Below are 7,458 nucleotides of genomic sequence, written 5' to 3' on the forward strand. Positions count from 1 at the left end.
GGTTGAGGACTTGTGTACCAATCCATTAAATTTAGGAAGTAGTGACCATTAAGGTATAAAAATTGATTTCAAATACAATATTGATCAGGACCCCCCAAAATTAAACTTACCTCAGGAAGTCATGAAAACTTCAGACTGCTTGTTTACAGCAATAAGTGCCATTAAACTCTATGGGACCTTCTCCATCTTGGTTTTGATACTTCACAGTCAACCTATTTGGGGTTTGACTGTCAGATTTCTTTCTCCTCATGTATCAACCCATCTATCTCTATGCTTTTTGAAAGCATTTGATAACATGGTGTAAGAGAATCAACAGTCCAAAGGGAAAGGGGGAATTAAACATTCCATTGAGCAAGCACAAGAAAACCTCAACAGCAAATTTGAGCTTTGTCTTTAAGGGGAGAGGGGGACTATGATATGGCACAAGAGCATAGGAATGCATATTTAATTCAGTTTTTTCCTTCCTTTTTCATCCTTCCAGTGGTCAGCAAGATTATTTTCTAAAAAGACTAACCACTTTGTATCAGAATGCCATGATGGAAGATTTAAATGAGCTACACTTTTACATGAGCCACTTCTAGGAATTCCTGCTTAAAATTGCGGCTGCTGGATAGAACCAGGTTCAAGGTTTAAAAAAAAAAAAGGAAAAGCAAAGGATTTAAAACTTTCCTCATATATATTCTTGGAGTGCTGTTTAATACCGCTCCTTTTGTTTGTTTCGACAATGGATCTTATCTTTCGGTAAGGGCTGTGTTCAGGACTATTATTGCCCTATATAAAAGCCTCATAGTCTTTCTTTCCACTTGTTCAGCACACCAGAGTGGCATAGCAAATTTAATCGAAGAACGCAGCTCCAGGGAGAGTCTTTTGAGACTCTCCCCTTTTTCATAATACTGTTATCTCCCCTTCCTTGTGTTGGGGATGCATAAAAATCACAAAAAAGTCATTCTGAGTATATTCTTCCTGATAATTATTGTCAGACTCCAAGATAAGTACCCTACGTGATGTAACGTGTGTCAGAACTGGCTCTCTGAATGCAAATCCGGCAGCACTTATAGGCCCAGACAATAGTAGCCCTGAACATCAGGGCCTGGTATTTTGCCACAGACAAGAGACAGCTTTGATTTTTTGTGTTTTGATAAGGCACAATCTGGGTGCCTTTATCTCAGCTGTTATATTTAAAGATGACATTCTAGCCTTGCAGCCTTGCCTATTGTTTTGACCCTGATTATCTCCAAATGTTGTTGTTTAGTCAAACTCTCCAGCTTAATGAAAGGCCTGCTCCCAATTTAAGGAAAATTATTTAAATGCAGAGTATCCTATACACTGCGGTTTTTGAAAGAACTAGGTGGTTAATCAAAAGCTAATTGTATAATTCTTATGCAGATTAGGGCCTCCTGCAAACGAATCCCAGGTTGTGATTATTAAAAAAAAAAGGATGGGAGAGTGCTAGAGGAATGCACATGAGGTTTTCAGACTGGTAAACAATCAGCGAAGGTTTAATTTGGGGTAAACAAAGTGATGATACACTAGGGGTTTCCAAAGGAGACAAAAAGGTGAAAATAAATTAAAAACAACATACAGATATGATCTTTTTGTCATCGTCACCCCCCCCCCACCCGCTGCCCCAGCAGCATCTTTCAAAAACATTTGCTAAATGAATAAAAAGCAAGCCATTAATATTTACTGGCAGCATCCTGGCACTATGCAAATTCATAGCAACTCTATAATTATGCCACACAAAACCTAGGACACAATGCTGCCAGCAACCTATGCTGTTGCTCTCCTCACAATAATAAAGCAGCTATATAACGAGCAGTTTGATTAATGCACAGACCACTTTGCTATAGGACACCAAGCTGCTACAGCTACATTAAGTGGTGATGATGTGCTTTATGAGCCCATGTGCTTTGGGCATGATGAGCATGCACAAACGGAAACAGAAATCTAATGTGGGTGCCTTTAGAGAAGGTGGGTTAAGCACAAAGAACCATTAGGTAGGAAAAGAATCCCCACTTCACAGCATTCTTTCACACCAGGATTAAATTCATGACTGAATAGTTTCCCTTCAGCTGAGTTTCATAATCAGAAGCAAAATAGATAGGATTTTTAAAATGATCATCTAACATCAAACAGAGGATTTGTTTTAGACTAAAGGAGTATGTAGTTAACATTCTACTCCACCATATTGTTTTTCTTAGAGTTGGAATAAGAAATTCGGCAAATCAGTGCTAAGCATTGTTCTTGTCGAATCATTGGTACATTTGCACACTTCTTTTGCTTGTTGTTGCTGTCCAACTGAAAAATCCATTGGGGACACTAGCCTAACTAGATGCAGAAGGATTCATTCCCAGCCACAAAAAATGTAAAACACTTGTCGTCTTAATAGTTTCACCATGGGAACTAAGGAACAAAATGCCAGGAACCTAGGGTGTGCAGCTGTTAAGATGGCAGGAAATGTGGCTTTGGACCAGTCTAATCTATCTCACACGGTTAATACAGGGAGCGGGTCCATGTACACTACCCAGAACTTCTGAGAAGATATAATGAATCACCTATTCATGCTTTACAGCAAGTCATGCGATTTTTTTTTCCTATGATGTTCGTGCTGGGTATGACTGCTTATGCAGGGGCCCAGGGAGAATCCTTCTCTGTGGTGATTGTCAGTGGTACTGGCTCCTGGCTGGCCCCAGGAAGGAAGGAAGGAAGGAAGGAAGGAAGGAAGGAAGGAAGGAAGGAAGGAAGGAAGGAAGGAAGGAAGGAAGGAAGGAAGGAAGTGTGTGTGTGTGTGTGTGTGTGTGTGTGTGTGTGTGTGTGTGTGTGTGTGTGTGTGTGAGAGAGAGAGAGAGAGAGAGAGAGAGAGAGAGAGCTGACTCATGATGACCCTGTAGAGGATTTCAAGGCAAGAGATATACAGAGGTGCTTTGCCGTTGTTGGCCTCCGCATGGGCTGAGAGTTTTGAGAGAAGTGCAATTGCCCAAGCCAGCAGGCTTCATGGGGAGATGGGGGATAATCAACACTAATTTACACTTTCTTTCTTCAAACCTCTCCTCTATATCCACCTTTCTGTATAGCCTACAGCATACCTCATTCATCCTCTTTCCCAGTCATAATTTAGATATGTATTTGCATTTTCTCACATACATTTCTTGTAGGGAGGGAAAAATATGCTACCTTTTTCCTACCTGTCCCTGGATTGTTCCCTATCACGTATTCCTTGAGGACCATGGCATGACTATTTTCTGCCTCTAAAATTCTGTGATACCATATGCACTGGCACACAGAGCAGCAAAATAAATAAAACTGGAAAACAAAACAAGCCACAATACATTTAGAAACAATACATTAAATTCTTCCACTCTTGTACCCGCATCACACAGTAACAGTAGTATACTGCCTTTATGTAGATCAAGAAAAGCAAGTGTAAGAAATCTTGCATCCAAACTGTGCTTCAGATAGCATGTTAAAGAAAATGAAAAGACAGAAGAGAGTGATATTAGTGTTTGTGGTCATGATAAAAAGCCCACATCTGCAATATAGAATAGTCTTAAGATCTGAACATCTGTAGCTTATTTCTTTCCATCTGGGACACTCTTGTGACCTTTATGGTCACCAGCATGTTTTACCTATCCCCACCTCTGCAGATCTGCAGTTCGTCCTCAACTTTCCTATGCCTTTTGGGCACTTTCCAGTCTTTTGTGTATAATCTATCAAACACAGAATACCCAACTGAGCAGAAAAAGCGCTACTTTGCAAAAGGGATGTCAAAAAGTGAGTGGCAAAACTATTCTTTTCTCTTTCTGCTAAGCTTTTTTTTAAGGCTGTAAACCAAAGACAAACAAAAAGTTTTGTTGCTGGGTTCTCCTTCCAGACCAAACAAAACAACACAGCTGCTCCTCTGGCTCCACTTTGGATTAATGGAGCCAGTGACATAGTGCTAAGGGGATGGTGTGTGTGTGTGTGCATGATGTACTGGGTGTGCGCCAGAGCGGGGTCGTGGAGCGGGCATGGAGGGGACGTTCCATGGAGGGGCAGGGGTGGGTGGGGGCATGGCAGGGGCGCAGGATGGATGCATGTCCTGGGCGCAGTTCCTCCTCGCTCTGGCTCTGCATGGGGCCTGTCTTAACAATGTTATTGTGGGTGGGGAAATATTTCAAGAACATGAGTTTGGTCCAACTAGCAACAGTTTCAGCCCATCCCAACATTTTTGTGGTTCTCCTATCCTAACCAAGTCTTTTCATGGAACTTCTGTACTAGAAATCCAACAAAATAGTAAAAAAGATATGTTTTTCTCCGACCAGTTGCTGATACTCTGGCTTAAGAAGTCATATTGTAATGGATTGTAATGGGAATGTTCAGGTTAAATAGCATCACGTCTTTTTAAAACTCTGTATCTCCCTGGGTTTTTTTCCACCCAGAATTTACAGATGCTTTCCCGGAAAATGGGAAATAGCATTTAAATGGGAATTTTTGTTTGTAGGCTGTCTGATTTCTCTAAACAAATGCCCAATTTGCCCAAACATCTCATTCTGAGTTTCAGCCTAATTGATGAGGAAACTTTAGAAACATAATTTGGCTTGATTTTCAGATATCAAATATCCTAATGAAATCGTTTTTGGCGTACAGGCTGACTAAACCATGAGTTTTCAGCTTGATGCTTTTCATTACCATAATACTCTATGAGTATAGTTGATATTTCAAGAAACAATTTGCATGAAGGCTATTGTAGCAACTGTACTTGGGACTAGATTTCTCCTTCTCTTAAATGCTCCTGTTTTAGTATAAGCATTAAATGTAGTTATTTATACATATATGTATTTGGAATTTGTTCAGACACCACTGAATTAACCAGCAGGACTAAGTAACTCCAATCTATTATGCCAAAATATGTTTTGGAGTTGTTTCAATCCGTAGAGACACCTCAGTGATATATAAACTACGCACATTAAACTGATTACATTTTGTTCTTACCGAGAATTTTTATTTATTTTACACATCTAAATAGCACATACATAAAAGAAAGATAAAGAAAAGATCTTCTTATAAAGTTTCTTAATCCAATATGTTGTTTTCATTTAAGTCTCGAATCCTGTTGTTGTTTCTCCCCCCAACAAAGATAAATTCATTCTGTTCCATCTCAACAAATCTTTCTTTACTTCATTCCATACTTTTACATAGTTATTTTGAAATAGTAAAGAATTTTTATTAGTTATCCACACTCCCAAATATTTAACTTTTTTAACTACTGTGAATCCCAACAGCTGGGATAATTTGTTTTGTAATTCTTGGGACATATTTTTTTGTTAAGATTTCTGTTTTACTCTTGTTTAACCTTAACCCTGCCAGATCACCAAATCCTTGTATTTTATTTAACAATCTTTCCACGTTTTGCATTGGATCTTCTAATATTATTACTAGGTCATCTGCAAAGGCTCTCAGTTTATAGGATTGTTTACCCACATTCAAACCTCTTACATTACATTTTGGATAATTTATTGTAACTTCCTCTGCATCCTAGCCACAGAGTTGCGATCTGAACATTCAAAATTATTTTTAGGAATATACTTAGGACCTAAACTGCATCATATACTGTTCTGTCTGCAACAATCCATGGCAGAGCCCTCAGGGGATGGGGCGGTATATAAATATGATAATAAAATAAATAATAAATAAATAAATATCGCCATATTACAAAAGCCCTGGAAAAATATTTTGAAGTGAAAAAAAGTTCCATACATTCTCTTTGCAAAACAATAAAATGCTTAAATTGTTACCTAGTTCAGCTTGTAGAATGAAACTGTATGTTAAGATCAAGTTTATTATTTCTTACATTCTTAAATCACTACTGTGGATTACAGTACAGATCTATCTAAACTTTATTTCATGAATTACCAGTGGCGTACCGCTAATGGGGACATGGGATACCAGTGGCGCATGCCATTTGATCATGTGGGGTGCACCAGGCACCGGCTGGATCCTTGCAGGACTTAGTCAGTGCCCGGCGAGTGCTGTCAGCCCATGCTGCTCAGGTGGGCTGACAGGGAGGCCGGCGGCAGCCCCTGCCTGAGCCACCTGCTGCAGCCACAGGACGGCTCCTGCCTGAGAGCCAGTCTCCCTGTCAGTAGAGAGGCTGGGGAGGCAGGAGCCGCGTGAGCCACAGCCGCAGTCTGGTTCTCAGGCAGGAACCAGCCTGCGGCCACGGCTCAGCATCAAGCGGCTCAGGGGGTTGGGGACTCTGCCAGCTGAAAGAGCAGCCTGTCTGGGTTGCCGCTGGGTACCCCTCAGCCTGGCCCTTCCAGGCCCTGTCCTGCCAGGCTGCCTGGGACTGCCACAGCTGCTGGGACCACCGCCGCCTGGTGGGGAGGTTCCGTTGGCTGAAGGAGCAGCCTGGCAAGCAGCTGGCAGGGCCGAGCCAAGGGATAGCTCATGGCAGGCTTCCAGCCCAGCTGCTCCAGCCCATTGGGTGCCCCTTGGCCCAGTGCTGGCGCCGAGGCCTGGCCCTGCCGAATCTAGCCGAGTGGCTCCTGGCTAAAGGTAGAGAGGTGGGAGACAGGGGAGGCGCGACGGGGGGGTGCAAGAGCAGTGGGTTAGGCACAGAGCAGGTGTTGTTCCCAGGCACCATTTTCCCCCAGTATGGCTCTGTGAATTACTGCTGAGAATTTTTAACAAACTGTTTCAATACTGATCATAAGGAATGATGGCTACCATGCACATCTTGTTGATTTTATCTAGTATTACCCCTAGATAATCCAGTAAATAAAAAACCTTCAGAGAAAGATTTTTGTTCTTTACTTATGAGCTTGCCCCTGTGGTGGCTGAATGAACCACATGACTGCTTCCCATCAGCAGTCCCAATGGAAAGTAGAGAAGTACCCATCTGATTGAGAAGGACTACCCACGTGATGGATGTAGTATGTGGGAGTCAGCCAGCAGCCATGTCATAATGGGAGTCCTTGCCACATGTCCTTGTGGATTAATTAGTCCTACAGGGAACTAAACCAATAGTCTGTTGTTCACTAATTGAAGATCTCAATGAGATATAGGTAAGGAGTGACCTCTTGCAGTATGTAAGGGCCAAATGAATAAGTTGGATACTTTGACATCAATTTCTGCAGAATCCCTAAGAAAATACAAGCCACTAAAATGTTGATTACTCTTATTTAATTAAGAAAATTAATTTAAGTGAAACTGATTAGTTATGAAAACTGTTATACTGTTGCTTAGCTGTCGCTGCCTAATTTAGTTAATCGGCTACAATTCTGCTCCTTCACATTCTGACTCTCTAAGCTTCTGCCCTGTGGCAGTGACTATTCAAGAATCATGGAAAATTGTGTTGTGGTTTTCAGCGTGAACAAACGGAGACCAGAATAAGACCTGAAGCTCATTTCAATTTTGATCTGAGCCACAGTTTGAACTGAAGTCGTTAGAAATTTCCATAAATAGGGCAGGGCCATAGGG

Source organism: Sphaerodactylus townsendi, linkage group LG08, assembly GCF_021028975.2.
Source record: "Sphaerodactylus townsendi isolate TG3544 linkage group LG08, MPM_Stown_v2.3, whole genome shotgun sequence".
NCBI lineage: Eukaryota > Metazoa > Chordata > Lepidosauria > Squamata > Sphaerodactylidae > Sphaerodactylus > Sphaerodactylus townsendi.